Raw genomic sequence first — 17,141 nt, 5'->3', positions numbered from 1 at the left:
AGCGGGTTCACTGAGTAATGCATTAATGCATGTTCGGACCAACGTTGTCCTCGACTTCCATATACCCACGCGCTCGTGCTATTCATCACGATGCCAAACCCCTTATTGATTAACGGATCACAGAAATGGTCACGGGTGCTTCTACTTTGCTTTTATTTTACTTTCTCTATATCGTGGACTGCTCGAACAAATTACTCCATCGTCCTATTATATGCGTTTTGTAATTCTTAAAAGGTGTGTCTGGTTGAAAGGGAGGCCATTTTGTAAAGAGGCGTCTGTACATGCCTGTGTTTTCTGTGTTCACGTCAGTAGCAGGAAGTGTGCCTTTGTGCTTAGGAGTGAAACTGTGCTGGGGACTCGAGCCTTGTTGTAGGAACAGCACCCAAACCCTTTTTGCATTTCCCCCTTACACTGTCATTTTACATCGCCACTGTCTCTTCTGTGCAATGGATGGGTATGTGTATCTATTTGCGTTTTGATTTTCTATATGCATGCGACAAGTGATTCTATTTTAAGACGTTTGTGTTGCTGCTGTATAGAAGCGGGATATTGGGACACCAGGAAAGGTTCTGGGATAACGAAGGACGTAAACATGTAAACTGGTTCTGGTTTTGTCGGGACTTCATTCTCGGGTATAATTGTGGGTGGGTTGCAGACTCCAGGACTGTTTTTTCCAGCTTAGGAGGCCAGATCAACACGAGAACGACAACGGAATACCTGGGTTTAGTCTACGCGTTAAAGTGTTTACTGGTGTTTCAAATACGCGTCTGATATGGGCGCATATCCTACCAACATAAAAGTTGGGTTTAAGGAAGTATCGTGTTTATACATAAGATCCCCATTAAAACGGACTGTGACTAAACCAGCCTTTTCAGATTTTAAAACCAATGTTTCAATATTAGTTGTTTTAATTTGGTTTTCGTTATTTACTGAATAGAGGCTACAAAGCAAGATTTTCGAAGTGATAAGAGGTAAAAGGGCTTCATGCGCTGCCATTTTAAAACCATTAAGGGGCGTTTCTATGAAAACGATCGCGAAAATACATTTTGCTTGAAATAAGCAGCCCCTTAACATTTGCTGTTTGATGTATGAATATGTTCATTATATGTTTTGTGGAATAATACATCTGAACACATTCGTGCTTAATATTTTTAGAGACAAGGCAACCGGATCATTGTTTACAACTCGCGTGCGTGGGAAGAACAGTGATGTGGGCGGGGGCGGCGGGTGGCGCAGGGATTATATTCATATAGATTATATGAATAATATGGATTGCATTAATAAATACTATATTGATAATACAGGTGATATTTATACACATTATATTAATATAGATCATATATTTTAGGGATTTCTGGTTTGTTCAATGTTAGCAGTTTTTACACGAAAATAGTTCTAATCTAGAATAAGTTTAATTTTTTTTCACGCATTTGCATTCTTTGCCGAAAGGAAGACGATTATAATTGTATCGCTTCTAATTAAATATTAGCCTATCCTCTGAATTAGGTAATTTTATCAAACGATAGGCTATGTAGCCTATAATAACGTTCTTTTTTTGTATAAATGTTTTCTCATAAAGACATATGATTCTGACTGGACATTTTCCAAATCCAATAGAAAACTTGTAACTGTATTAGCTACATTGCATCCAAAGAACAAAGCACAGGGACTGCTTCCGACTGTAACCAGTTATCGTCGTGTGCAGGCTATCTATCTTAATACGGACCCCAGGACATACTCCTCGTGACTGTCCTGTTCAGGCTACCTATCTTAATACGGACCTCAGGACATACTCCTCGTGACTGTCCTCTTCGTGGGATTTCAGAGTTCAGTCCGCTATAGCCTTACAGCACATATGTGTTAGGCCAAAATGCTATAATACCACAATCGCAGAACTGAAAGCATTCGATTAATGTGGATTGCATTCGCCGTCTGGGGATTTCCAGACACCAAAACACACAGTCTCTATTAACAGCCTTTACGCAATGTAAGGATGCGCTTATTTAAAAGCAAGCAAATTCCATTTTAAGCGGACCCGCGTTTGCATACGGTGCCTAGACATAAAAAAGTTCTGTAGGTTGGTTAGAACATCTGAGGTTATCCTTGCTGCTTCGCCACTGCATGGTTACTTCATCTAAAGTCAATCAAACAGTTCAAACCTCTGGAAGTAAATAATGTATGATATTAGTGGTCCTGACCGTCTTCCAAATTTGTGACCGGGCTTTATTCATAATTATCTGTCGTCATTGATATAAATGGCTGTACATTATTATTATTATTATTATTATTATTATTATTATTATTATTATTATTATTATTATGAGTGTAAACTATACATATCTATCTATCTATCTATCTATCTATCTATCTATCTATCTATCTATCTATCTATCTATCTATCTATCTATCTATATGTACACACATACACACACACACACACACACAGCATATATAGTGTGTGTGACCTGACCTGGTCTGACTGCTTAAACGTGCTATCAGCTGTAAACTGGCAAAACCTGTCCTTACATCTCATGCCCTCAGCTCACAAACAAGGTGACTTTGCAGTGTAATATACCGTGAATTCAATGATCGTTATACCCACATGTACAAGTTTTGACTTATGGAGCCTTTAAAAGATGTTCCAGTTTAGTGTTGTAGCCCTGTGTAGGGTTGTAGTTCTGTGAAGTGTAATATACTGTGTAATATACTGTGAATTCAATGACCGTTATGCCCACATGTACAAGTTTTGACTTATGGAGCCTCTAATAGATGTTCCAGTTTAGTGTTGTAGCCCTGTGTAGTGTTGTAGTCCTATGTAGTGTTGTTGCCCTGTGTAGGGTTGTAGTTCTGTGAAGTGTTGTAGTTCAGTGTAGTGTTGTAATCCTGCGTAGTGCTGTAGTTCTGTGTAGTGTTGTAGTCCTGTGTGGTGTTGTAGTCCTGTGTATTGTTGTAGTTCTGTGTAGTGCTGTAGTCCTGTGTATTGTTGTAGTTCTGTGTAGTGCTGTAGTCCTGTGTATTGTAGTTCTGTGTAGTGCTGTGGTTCTGTGTAGTGCTGTAGTCCTGTGTATTGTTGTAGTTCTGTGTAGTGCTGTAGTCCTGTGTATTGTTGTAGTTCTGTGTAGTGTTGTAGTCCTGTGTATTGTTGTAGTTCTGTGTAGTGCTGTAGTCCTGTGTAGTGCTGTAGTCCTGTGTAGTGCTGTAGTTCTGTGTAGTGCTGTAGTTCTGTGTAGTGCTGTAGTCCTGTGTATTGTTGTAGTTCTGTGTAGTGCTGTAGTCCTGTGTATTGTTGTAGTTCTGTGTAGTGCTGTAGTTCTGTGTAGTGCTGTAGTCCTGTGTATTGTTGTAGTTCTGTGTAGTGCTGTAGTTCTGTGTAGTGCTGTAGTTCTGTGTAGTGCTGTAGTCCTGTGTAGTGCTGTAGTTCTGTGTAGTGCTGTAGTCCTGTGTATTGTTGTAGTTCTGTGTAGTGCTGTAGTTCTGTGTAGTGCTGTAGTCCTGTGTAGTGCTGTAGTCCTGTGTATTGTTGTAGTTCTGTGTAGTGCTGTAGTCCTGTGTAGTGCTGTAGTTCTGTGTAGTGCTGTAGTCCTGTGTATTGTTGTAGTTCTGTGTAGTGCTGTAGTCCTGTGTATTGTTGTAGTTCTGTGTAGTGCTGTAGTTCTGTGTAGTGCTGTAGTCCTGTGTATTGTTGTAGTCCTGTGTAGTGCTGTAGTCCTGTGTATTGTTGTAGTTCTGTGTAGTGCTGTAGTTCTGTGTAGTGCTGTAGTTCTGTGTAGTGCTGTAGTCCTGTGTAGTGCTGTAGTTCTGTGTAGTGCTGTAGTCCTGTGTATTGTTGTAGTTCTGTGTAGTGCTGTAGTTCTGTGTAGTGCTGTAGTTCTGTGTAGTGTTGTAGTCCTGTGAGGACAATGGTGGAGTGACACAGCCCTTCCTCATCATCTGTCAGGAAGGCCATGCTTTATTCAGGTTCTTGGACCATCTTTCTTTGAGGCAAGGGGTATACAGCAGTCTACATTACACAGAGCAAATAACATTGTGAGTGTCATAAAAGACACAAGGGAGGGGGGCGGGGTGATGCTGAGGGAGACATGGTGGGGGTTGGAGCTGGCAGATGAAGTGTCCTTATCTCCAGCACAGACATGAAGTCTTTGTGCTCATCATAGTGTAGACATGAAATTCTTTATGCTCATCAGATTTTTAGAGATGAAGTTGTCTTCATGCATCTCGGAGTGTAGACATGAAGTTGTCTTTGGCTAAGTAGCTATTCAGCTCGCTCACTGAATGACAATATCAAGTCATACAGGCCCGTTTCCTGAAACAGCATTTTGCCAAAAGGCTCAAACACTTTTGCATCTTTACCATTCAACACAAGGTGTGAGGCTTCCATTGTACAAAGACACAGAAGCTGGAAATATTCTTTCTGAAATGTTATTTTTTTTGAGAAATGCATTTTGAGGTGAGTATCGTGTTTCACACAGCTATTGGAAATGGTTTTGATATAAAAGTTCACAGTGAAATCTTTTAGCTTCAAACATGCACGCGTCTGTTTCTGTTTCTCCATCACTTAATGCTTCACTCACATGCTGTTGTAAAAGTTCTGTGTATTAATGTGTGTGTTATTCTTCATACACATCTGACAGAACAGATGAGCTACCATAAAATTACAGAAATCTGCGTGATTACAGAAATCAGACTTAAATACTGCATGGTACGAGTTGGCATCACCAGCGCTTGGTGAATGTGTTGGCAAGTGATAGGCGGGGCTAATGTTGGGTGGCACAGCCCACTTCTTGAATAAATCTGAGGAATTGGCTGCTGGGTGTGACAGTGGCACATCCATTGTGCTATAATATATAAAATTACTTATGATCAGTAACATTTAGGATTTCAAGGCCAAAATATGCCATAATGGCACATTAAGAATATACTGAAATAATGAATCTGTTGTGCTAAATTTCAGCTGATAACATAGTAAAATTGCATTAGAATTCCTTTCTGGAGCCCCTCGACTGATAACAAGGAGATGGTTCATTAAGGCATCATGCTGGTAAAGGTCTGAAGCTCCTATGAGGTCTGCTGTGTTTCCTCCCAGATAGAGTGGGATGTTGGATATGGATTCAGAGTGTGCTTCACAATGGCAGCAACACACTTGCTTAATGAAGTTTGAAGAACACTGTGGAGGACATGGGATGTTTGGTCATGGGGTGTTTGTTCGTGGGGTGTTTGTTTGTTGGCTGGTTGTTCGTGGGGTGTTTGTTCATGGATTTTATAGTGGTAAACATCTGTCACCCTGCCTGGTGCTTTGCTGTCTGCTATTCAAAAATGTTTCAAGACTTGTAACGGCTTTGCTAGAGAGAGTTTTGCACTCAATGGAGACTGCTGCACCCCTATTGTTCCAACATTGAAACGTCACTATTTCCACCTGCAGTTTCATTGGTTGGCTTCTATGACTACAGTTTCATTGGTAGACTTTCATGACTACAGTTTTCAACATTAAAAAATTAAGGATATATACCAAATTATTTCCAGGTAGACACATTAAGTTATAGAGAAAACCCATCAATTTTTTGTTTTTTCATACGTCTACCACACAGGCTGTGTATTTCCCGCCTGAATTGATTCACGTGGCAAGGCTATGTATAAAGCTTGCTCTGGTGTCTGAACGCACTGGTATTTGTTCACCCTGGTGTTTCACTGTTTCCGCTAGTTCTTGCTTGAGGCCAGCCCATGTTTGAGGCCAGCTCGTGTTTGTACTTGAAGGCTATCAAATTCCTTTCATGTCCAATTGCAACTGCAGCCTTGTGTCGCCAAGTATACTGATGTAAAGATAAAAATATAAAGAAAGTAATGTAAAGATAGTGATGTAAAAGTAGTGATGTAACGATAATAATATAAACAAAGTAATGTAACAAAAGTAATGTAAATACAGTGATGTAAAGTTAATGAGGTAAAGATAGTGATGTGAAGATAGGGATGTAACAATAGTAATTTAAAGACAGTGATGTAAAGGTAATGATGTAAAGGAGAGGTTTGGAATTTTAGCGATGACACTGCAGCACTTGTAGGACTCTCGTTCATGACTGTGGTGAGCATCAGTCAGCCAGTGTGGCTGCCCCGTGCACAGGAAGATATGGTGACATTTCCTTGTTTTGTTGGCCACTTCACTTCCTGGTGTGTGCAAGGGAGAAGGAATGTGGAATGAGTCTTTCTAAGTCTCCTCCAAAATATTCACTCACTCAGCACAATTCATCATCATTCTCTCAGGTCCAATCGCAAGCATTTAAGGTGTAATTTATGCATTGTTAGGCATTATTAGCATAAATGCATTATTACTAAAGCAAGTTTTTTTTTGCAATGGCAAAAAGCAAAGCAGGAAATGAAGGCCAAAGGAGAGCCTGTTGCCATCGGTAACCCTTTCCTTGTTTGTAAAGTCTTTTCAGTTTTTGAACTGTTTTGTGACTCTTTTGATGTGTTTGTGCAGGGAAGTTGAATTTGGCACCGTGTCTTATTTCATGAGGTCCTCCTCTTTCTCAGGGAGATCTGGTTCATCGTGTCGAAGCAGCTCTGTGCAAAGGGTGAGCTCAGGCCTTCTTACCCTCACTGTAGGTGGACGCTTGTGCATCACAGACACAGATTCTGAGTCGGCTTGCCTGACTGCCATGTCCAGACAGGTGTGTCCAGACTTCTGTGTCCAGACAGGTATGTCCAGACAGGTTTGTCCAGACTACTGTGTCCAGTCTACCAGGCCTAATGTGCAGCCATTTTGTAAAAAAAACTTTCTGATCCTTTAGCCTGATGATGAGGTGGATGCTAGTATCCCTCCTTCCCAACACGTACATACACTCATACATAAAAATACTCACTCACACACACACATAAAAATACACACAACAGAGACACACACACCACAGACATGAACACACACACACACACATAAAAATACAAACACACATAATGTCAGGCCCGTGATACCGACCTGTCCGGTTATATCCGTGCCTGCCACACCGGACGGACGGAACTTCGGTACCCAGAATACCGCGGGGGCTCATGTGACCCCCCCCCCCGGCATTCAGACTCACCATCGTACTGATCAAATCAAATCAAAGTTTATTTGTATAGCGCTTTTCACAACACATGTTGTCACAAAGCACTTTACAGGATTTAAAAGGTTAACAATACTATGGGTCCAGAACCCTAATGAGCAAGCCAAAGGCAACAGTGGCGAGGAAAAACTCCCTATACTTTACTGATGGAAATCACCTGTCCCCCTCCCTATAAATACTGGGAACGAGTAGGAACTAATTGCTCAGTAGTTGTTGTGACGCATGCGTCTCTGCGTTCCGTGTGTCCTTCTCTGTGTTTTTTGGATCCGAATATAGTAAGTCTTTAGTTTGGTGATTTGGTGTTCTATTCCAGGATTTCTTTTTCGTTCTGTATGGTTTCTCGACCCTGTCGTGGGTTAGCCTCTGTTTAAATAAATCGTGTTATCATCTGCGAGTGTCTGCTCTTCTGTCTGGTCGTGACACATAAAAACTCATATGCGTGGATATTTATTGTAATGTGCATTATAATATTGCCTATTTTGTTTATTCTATTTCAATTTATAGTGAGGAAAAGAGAACATTTCCCAGAATGCTCTGTTGGAGAAGCAAAAGGTCCTGGTTTATGATGGCTCTGTTCAGAGCCTTTTCAACTCTATTTTCAAGCATTTTAAACAGTGGAACCATTTTGACTTTCAACTCTATTTTCAAGCATTTTAAACAGTGGAACCATTTTTGAATATTTTGCCTTTGTGTGTGAACAAATCATTGATAATCTAGTGGGTATGCATAAATCTGCTCTAACATTTGAAGGGCGGGGTCTAAACCTCCCAGCTAACCCTGGTACTGTTATCAGGCTGGGGTCTTTTTGGAATGAACCAAGATGTTCCAGTCATGTCTTATCATGGATTTGCTACGAATCAGTTGGGAGAAACTCTCAGCTGTGAGAAACTCTGTTTTAGGCCGGTTTCACAAGTGCCAGAAAAGGCCACTGTGAATTCGGAGACTTTAACTCCCCTGAAGATCTCGGTGAGCTCAAGGAAGCTGAGGGGGCATGGCTTCCCAAACATGGAGGGGTGTTTGCTGGGACAGTTTGGACGTTCAACCCCACATCTGAGTCCTGAATAAAACACAGCTGCTTCCATCTGTTGTGTGTTACTGAGTGAGCCTGGCGTCCCCCCTCACACTGAGACATACGATGAAGATCAGCACCAGGGCACTGTGGCATTTTAGGCGCCAGGAGGGTCTACCCCTTGGCCCAGCCGCTGAGCTAATGCGTGCGGTGAACAGTGCCTCGTTGGAAATTACAGGGAGATCGCTTTCGAGACCACACCAGGCATCTCCACCCACCCTGCCCCACCCTGCTCCACCCTCCATGGTCCCACACCACTCTGCTAGATCACTCAGATGCCTCTTTCTCATGGGGCACGTAGTGTGTGCTCTGTCTTAGATTGTCTCCTTGCATCTTTTAACTCCTGGGATTTAAACTCGATGTCACATGACCCTGCTCCTCTGAGCTCGACAGTACAGGCTTTTCCTGCCTTGGACTGGAAGACTTTGACATGGGTGATGAAAACCATATTTATGTTGGACTGGGTTTTCCTTAGCGCACATCACTGAATGTCCAGGGGAAAGCCCTCCAAAGTCAGCGCTTTTGAAGAGTCTGTTTGGCAGTATGCCTGACACACTTCATTTTTCTGTTTTGTAAGATGGGAATGACCATGTTTGTTTTATTTTTTTGTTTGTTTTGTTTTTCTGCAGTAGTATTTTTGAGCTTTTACTGAGACCAATGCTATAAACGTGTGAAGTCCTTTCAGCTTTAGACCTGTTTTGAAAACCCCAACTGATCGATACTGACAGCATAACTTGCAGACTACCGTGTTAGCACAGTGTGTCTGAACTACGGAGAAGGGCACATTTCACACTGCTAAACACTATTGCAGTTACACAGGCCACAGCCAAAGAGACACATCCTTGTTTCTTCTGTTTCTTCTGCTTGCTGTTTTAAACAGACCTTCTTCTCTTCACAGATCTTTCTTGTGACTTTGATGCAGGGTTCATTCTGTGAAGAATGCCACTGTCATATGACTATGAAATCCTGCCTTTACCCCTTAAACACTCTCCTGCCTTTACCCCTTAAACACTCTCCTGCCTTTACCCCTTAAACACTCTCCTGCCTTTACCCCTTATACACTCTCCTGCCTTTACCCCTTAAACACTCTCCTGCCTTTACCCCTTAAACACTCTCCTGTCTTTACCCCTTAAACACTCTCCTGCCTTTACCCCTTAAACACTCTCCTGCCTTTACCCCTTATACACTCTCCTGCCTTTACCCCTTATACACTCTCCTTGCCAAGTTCCCACTGTCTTCCCCATTTTGGCCTCAACTACAGATGTAGTAATGGCCCCACCAGCTTGTTTGTGACCTCAGTATCGATTAGTAGTTTCCTGAATGATTGATGTGTTTCATTTTTCACCCCTTGTGCTTTCCCAGTTAGCTGCATTGTTGTGTTTTCCTCCACTGTGAGTTCTTGCTTCTATGAGCTGTCTCGTCTACTCCAAATCTTCCCTTAGTGTTGTAAGCACACATTGACCTTATTGTGCTAGATCGTAGTGGAAGGAGTCACAACAAAGCTTGGGCTTCATCTTCCCCTGACCTTGTACGCCCAAGGACAGCCCGAGCTGGTCTGACTAGGCCTTTATTTTCATCTTGGTGTCCTGATATTTCTTCGTGCTCCTCTGGTTCTGTTTTGACGGCCGTTATCTTTTTGCTGTCGTTTGGTGTTTTGGTTGATGGCCTTGTTTTGTTCACCCCAAAGAGCTTGGTTGTGATGGTTCTAATACTGTGACACCATGTTTTACCCCAGCATAGCTTTCTGCCCCTCTACCACTTCTCATCTTCTCACCTCAATCCTCTCAAACCCCCAGTCCGCTAGACAAACTCCACCTCAGGTTTTAGGTTTGACATAAGGGGAGTGTTTTACAGCAGGCAGACCTCTGTAGTAGTCTGAGGGGGGGGGGGGGGGGGCTTGAAGCAGATTATATATCACATGGTGGTTCTGAGATGGTTTACTTTCTGATTATTATTAATTTGTTAATTAGTTTCATTTAAAAATTCCTTACTTCTCCATTTCCTCATTGAGTTTCACAATTAGATCTGCCGATTTGCCTTCTACTCAAAAGAGCTTTGCATAGCAGTATAATTAGGGCATTTGCCTTAAGGTGTTCTTCATCACTAGAATACTTCACCTGCCTGTGTGTGGGTGGAGACCAATATATAAGATTGCATGTCCATTGGTCTGTCCCTTGGATAATATCTTTCCATTGTAAAATACTCCAATGAGTGTGGTGACGACTTTGGTAAAATACTTGCGGCGCTGGGCCCTCCCACACTACGAACATTCAGCAGTGTGCTGTTCACAGACAATGAAAGGTTAAATCAATTGTGTTGGAGCAGAGATGTAGTTGAAGAGTTTCACGCAGAATCATTCTGGACAGTATTATTGTCCAAACAACCCTACCGATAATTCTGTAATATTTCCACTTAAAGGTCCTTACAGGAAGGTAGGTGTCGCCAGTCACATGGGTCTTGAAAGTAATGGATCAGTTTGATCTGTGACAGAGAGAATGTCTTTGTATTCAGGACAAATATTTAAATAATTTCCTGTTCTGGGGCCCTGGGGGCAGGCATGTGACCACAGATCCAGACAAAGTTACACCTTTCTGTGTATTTCTTCTTGCTCTGTGACGAAGCAGTAGATGTGTGTGGGGCAAATCCTGGGGCATTCTATTCTATTCTATTCTACTCTGTTCTATACGTGTGACAAGTGTCAGAAACATGGCCGTCACGAGTGCTGGCTGAGTCCTGCTCGTAAACACCAGTGGTGCCAGCGACAGGTGAAACACGACAATACTGCTCGTCACTCCAAACCAGGAAGTGAAACTCTCACTTCTTCATACACACACACACGACAAATCGGAAGATGCCTGAAGATCCCTGAAGAAACACAGCAGCCTGGCTGAAACGCTTGGCTGCAACGTCAGGGTCAGGGGGCAGTATGGCAGAAACATTACTATCATGCTTGATATGGAACATAAGAATTAGATTTTCTGATGTTTGCTGATAAATTGTACACTGTCCACCAACAGAACAGCAATGCACTTTCAAAAAAATATTAATCAATTGTAAGTCAATAATGGTCCATAAAACAGGATCCGATTGGCTATTGTCCAGTCAGCTTTATCTGGATCATGGATTTAATTTGACAGTGTGACATTGTTTGATTATTGGTTCTCTATAAGTTTTTCCTACTGACTCATGCAGTTTGCTAGAAGTACTGACAAAACTTGCAGAATGCTTAAAAAACACTAACAATCTTAACATGTTGTGTTGCTTCTTAATTGTAGTGCTTTATTTTAATATTTTACCCTAGGAGGAAAGAATGTGGTTCCTCTAGGCTACATCTCCCTTTCACCTGAAAACCACCTCCCTGACACCCAGGCAGTTTACACCAGGCCATGGCACAGGCTGCTGTCTGTGCCCCTGTACAGCCTTTGGTACTTGGGCTCCGCTGAGGTGGTGTTGAGGGCACTGGGTGTGTAGTAAAGGGTGAAGCAGTTAAGAGTGGGGGTGGAGGGGTCTCACAGCTCCTCCATGCTAGCTTCTTTCACAGTCGCTTGGCCTTCTCCTTTTTCTCCCCCTCATGTGGCAAAATGCATTGTGGGTAAAAAGGCTGGGCTGCCCAGGCGGATCAGGTGGCCTCTCCTGCCGGTCCTGGGCTGGCAGCTGGGTTGCAGGTCCCCGGTCTTAATTACGCTCGTGCAATATTGACGAGGAAGCGGACACCGAGCTGCAGCCCTTCTTTGCTTTTCTGCCCAGTAACATGAGTTTGCAGTTCCTGTTTCAGGCTGCTGCTTGCTTGGGCTTTTAGTGGGTCATCAGGATAGCGGCCCACCACGTGTCTGTCGTTAATATTTATGCAAAGGCTTCACTGTGCATGTCGGAGGCGAGTGCACACCTGCGATGCTCACATCCCATGCAGTAGGGGTTCGGACAAGTGCGGGTTTTGGGGCACGGTGACGTCAGATGGATGAGGCACTCTTTTGACTCAATGGAGTTCTTTCTGCCATTATGTTTTGTGTTCTTGTCAAATATTTTGCCTGAGCGGAAGGTCTGCTTTCACACTTGTGGATCGTGCTGGTCTGTCGGCGTCTGAGGTGTGATGCAGAGCAGATAACTATCCCAAAACTCTCTGCTCTTTGGGAGAGAAGTTGTAGTTTTCTTCCAGTTTGTTGGGTTGTTGGGTATGGCTTTGGGTGTGGGTCTGCATGTGGGTGTGGCTAAGTGAGAGAGAAGCAGATTGGCAAATGAGGGGAGGTCCTGAGGTCCTGACTGTGATCTCCTCTCCCTCTCACTATGGCTGTGTTCGAAATAGCCTACTACATACTGGATACTGCATACTGCACTCAGTATATACTGGATACTGCATACTGGTCCTCGTAGTAGTATGTAGTACAATTTCCAGTATGAGACAAAAGCAAAACATACTACGGTGTCACGTGAGCATAGCAATGCATGATGGGATGCAGTACACCACGAAGATAGCTCTGTTCGCATACTGGAATATTTTGCGGAAGTAGTAGGTCATCCGGGGATTTGGGGCCCAAGCATTATGCCAGTAGTATGTAGTAGGCTATTTCGAACACAGCCTATGTCTCTACTTCTATGCTCACCTGCTCAGTTTGGCATGACTCCAACATGACCCCAGCAAGACCCTAGATGTGAGTAGGGCTCCCCTACTCACATCTAGGGTCTTGCTGGGGTCATGTTGGAGTCATGCCAAACTGAACAGGTGAGTTCCTGTCTCATTCCTGCCCAACCTGTACCTAGGAAGAGGAAGACCATTGCAGTGTGTGTGTTGGTGTTATTCCACTTTCGTTTGGGTTTAGGTGATGGAGACACAAGTAGGCTGGCGGCCTAACACCAAGAGAAAGTTCAGAGGGGACCAGAGGGGTGGAGGAGAAAAGAGAGCTTTAAGATGAATGCCTCAACTTCCAATTTCAAAGAAGGGAGAGAGGAGGTGAGGGAGGAGAAAAATAGGTAGAGGGAGAAGAGTGAAGGAAGGGAGACAGTGGAAGAGATAGGAAAAATCTGAAACAGATCAGGAGAAACCAGATCAGGAAGATTTGCAGGTGATACGGACTGTAGAAAGAGGACTGTAGTGTTAATGTGAGAGCACAACCACAGCAGACTGTAGTGTTAATGTGAGAGCACAACCACAGCAGACTGTAGTGTTAATGTGAGAGCACAACCACAGCAGACTGTAGTGTTAACGTGAGAGCACAATCACAGCAGACTATAGTGTTAATGTGAGAGCACAATCACAGCAGACTGTAGTGTTAATGTGAGAGCACAACCACAGCAGACTGTAGTGTTAATGTGAGAGCACAACCACAGCAGACTGTAGTGTTAATGTGAGAGCACAACCACAGCAGACTGTAGTGTTAATGTGAGAGCACAACCACAGCAGACTGTAGTGTTAATGTGAGAGCACAATCACAGCAGACTATAGTGTTAATGTGAGAGCACAATCACAGCAGACTATAGTGTTAATGTGAGAGTGTGACCGAAACAGACTGTAGTGTTAATGTGAGAGTATAGCAACAACGGACTGTAGTGTTAATGTGAGAGCACAATCACAGCAGACTATAGTGTTAATGTGAGAGAACAATCACAGCAGACTGTAGTGTTAACGTGAGAGCACAATCACAGCAGACTATAGTGTTAATGTGAGAGAACAATCACAGCAGAGTGTAGTGTTAATGTGAGAGCACAATCACAGCAGACTATAGTGTTAATGTGAGAGCACAATCACAGCAGACTGTAGTGTTAATGTGAGAGCACAACCACAGCAGACTGTAGTGTTAATGTGAGAGCACAATCACAGCAGACTATAGTGTTAATGTGAGAGCACAATCACAGCAGACTATAGTGTTAATGTGAGAGCACAATCACAGCAGACTGTAGTGTTAATGTGAGAGCACAATCACAGTAGACTGTAGTGTTAATGTGAGAGCACAATCACAGTGGACTATAGTGTTAATGTGAGAGAGTGACCGAAACAGACTGTAGTGTTAATATGAAAGCACAATCACAGCAGACTGTAGTGTTAATGTGAGAGCACAATCACAGCAGACTATAGTGTTAATGTGAGAGAACAATCACAGCAGACTGTAGTGTTAATGTGAGAGCACAACCACAGCAGACTGTAGTGTTAATGTGAGAGCACAATCACAGCAGACTATAGTGTTAATGTGAGAGCACAATCACAGCAGACTATAGTGTTAATGTGAGAGCACAATCACAGCAGACTGTAGTGTTAATGTGAGAGCACAATCACAGTAGACTGTAGTGTTAATGTGAGAGCACAATCACAGTGGACTATAGTGTTAATGTGAGAGAGTGACCGAAACAGACTGTAGTGTTAATATGAAAGCACAATCACAGCAGACTGTAGTGTTAATGTGAGAGCACAATCACAGCAGACTATAGTGTTAATGTGAGAGAACAACCACAGCAGACTATAGTGTTAATGTGAGAGCACAATCACAGCAGACTATAGTGTTAATGTGAGAGCAAAATCACAGCAGACTATAGTGTTAATGTGAGAGCAAAATCACAGCAGACTGTAGTGTTAATATGAGAGCACAATCACAGCAGACTGTAGTGTTAATGTGAGAGCACAACCACACCAAACTATAGTGTTAATGTGAGTGTGACCGAAACAGAGTGTAGTGTTAATGTGAGAGTATAGCAACAACGGACTGTAGTGTTAATGTGAGAGCACAACCACAGCGGACTGTAGTGTTAATGTGAGAGCACAATCACAGCAGACTATAATGTTAATGTGAGAGCACAACTACAGCGGACTGTAGTGTTAATGTGAGAGCACAACCACAGCAGACTGTAGTGTTAATATGAGAGCACAACCACACCAAACTATAGTGTTAATGTGAGAGTGTGACCGAAACAGACTGTAGTGTTAATGTGAGAGTATAGCAACAACGGACTGTAGTGTTAATGTGAGAGCACAACCACAGCGGACTGTAGTGTTAATGTGAGAGCACAATCACAGCAGACTATAATGTTAATGTGAGAGCACAACTACAGCGGACTGTAGTGTCAATGTGAGAGTACAACAACAACGGACTGTAGTGTTAATGTGAAAGCGGGACCACAGCGGACTGTAGTGTTAATGTGAAATCAAAACCACAGCGGACAGGAGTGTTAATGTGAAAGCGCGACCACAGCGGACTGTAGTGTTAATGTGCCTGTGTGTTTTGTCAGGCAGACTGGCCCACTGAAAGGCACCATTGTATCTTTGTATTGTGAAATTTGTTTTTGCATTTGTTTTCACATGAAAATGCAGTCAGGCTGATGGGGTGTGATAGGTTGATGGGGTGTGATAGGTTGATGGGGTATGATAGGCTGATGGGGTGTGATAGGTTGATGGGGTGTGAGGTTGATGGGGTGTGATAGGTTGATGGGGTGTGAGGTTGATGGGATGTGATAGGTTGATGGGGTATGATAGGCTGATGGGGTGTGATAGGTTGATGGGGTATGATAGGTTGATGGGGTGTGATAGGTTGATGGGGTGTGAGGTTGATGGGGTGTGATAGGTTGATGGGGTGTGATAGGCTGATGGGGTGTGATAGGTTGATGGGGTATGATAGGTTGATGGGGTGTGATAGGTTGATGGGGTGTGAGGTTGATGGGGTGTGATAGGTTGATGGGGTGTGAGGTTGATGGGGTGTGATAGGCTGATGGGGTGTGATAGGTTGATGGGGTGTGATAGGTTGATGGGGTGTGATAGGCTGATGGGGTGTGATAGGTTGATGGGGTGTGATAGGTTGATGGGGTGTGATAGGCTGATGGGGTGTGATAGGTTGATGGGGTGTGATAGGCTGACGGGCTGTGATGGGCTGACGGACTGTGATAGGCTGACGGGCTGTGATGGGCTGACGGGCTGTGATAAGCTGACGGGCTGTGATGGGCTGACTGGCTGTGTTAGAAGGCTCGTGTTCTTACCTACTATATTTTGTTTGCCCAGTCTGACAGTTCTTAGAGAGCTTCTCTTACTCCTGTGTCTCTGCTGAAAGTCTTCTGCTCTGTTTTGCTCTGGTTCTGAGCGCTCTCTCCTTCCGACTGTCTGTTTCTTGGCTCTCTGTATACATGGGGCTCTGCTCTGGAAGCCTCTGCTCTGGTCGGTAGGGCTGCTTTAATTGGAGGTGCTGCAGGCTGTGTCGGTCCAGTTATATCCGGTTACTGATGAAGGGGGCCAGCCTCAATAATAGATATCCCAGACAATAGAGCTGGCACATGTGAGCCCGCCCACACACACACACACACACACACACACACACACACACACACACACACACACACACACACACACACACACACACACACACACACACAGAGTCAACCTCCCAGTTCGTGAGCATGCTATCTGAACAGCTGTTTCCCTTGTGTCATACACTGTCTCTCCTTCTTAGGAGATTGCTTATCAACCTGTTGCCTGTCCCTGTCCACTTCTGTCTTTTGCACTCTGCTGTCTCTCTGTCTGTGTCTGATGGCCCTGTTGCCCCGGGAGTCTGTTACCAGGACGATGGGCTGATGATTTTCCAGGCTTGAGTCTGGACAGGCGAGTCTTGTGTCCCCCCCCCAGTCCCCCCCCCAGCTCTCCCCATCTCCCTGCAGTTTTACAATCACAGTGTAGCGAGTGTATCTGTACACACACCCTCATGTGCTCTCACTCCCTCTCGTGAAAACGCACACACACACCCCTCCCTTATCTGTCTTCCTGTATGCTGGTGTCTCTCCCTCCCTCTCTCCCTTCCTCCCTCTCTCTCCCTGCCTCTCTCTCTCTCTCTCTCTCTCTCTCTCTCCCTCTCTTCCTTGTGTGGGACTCTCTCCCCTTACTCCTCTTTTGGTCCTGAATGCAACTCTCACTCCCTCTCTCTTTATCTCACACCCACTCATTCCCTCTCTCCCCCTCTCATCTACTCCTCCTGCCTCTACCTTAGCTCTCTCTGCCCTCTATCTCTCTC

The 17,141-nt window shown here is 43.8% G+C and overlaps 1 protein-coding gene across 1 annotated transcript in view; it reads left to right on the top strand.

Annotated features, from left to right (window-relative positions):
- Window positions 1-283: 283 nt before the first annotated feature.
- ptbp3 (polypyrimidine tract binding protein 3) overlaps window positions 284-17,141 on the top strand; it is a 56,156-nt gene continuing 39,298 nt past the window's right edge. The window contains 1 exon segment of the mRNA XM_077019101.1: window positions 284-454. The gene's annotated coding sequence lies outside the window, so the exon portion shown is untranslated.

The sequence above is a fragment of the Brachyhypopomus gauderio genome, chromosome 10 (assembly GCF_052324685.1).
Source record: "Brachyhypopomus gauderio isolate BG-103 chromosome 10, BGAUD_0.2, whole genome shotgun sequence".
NCBI classification, from domain to species: domain Eukaryota; kingdom Metazoa; phylum Chordata; class Actinopteri; order Gymnotiformes; family Hypopomidae; genus Brachyhypopomus; species Brachyhypopomus gauderio.
This window is presented reverse-complemented; position numbering and strand designations above follow the sequence as displayed.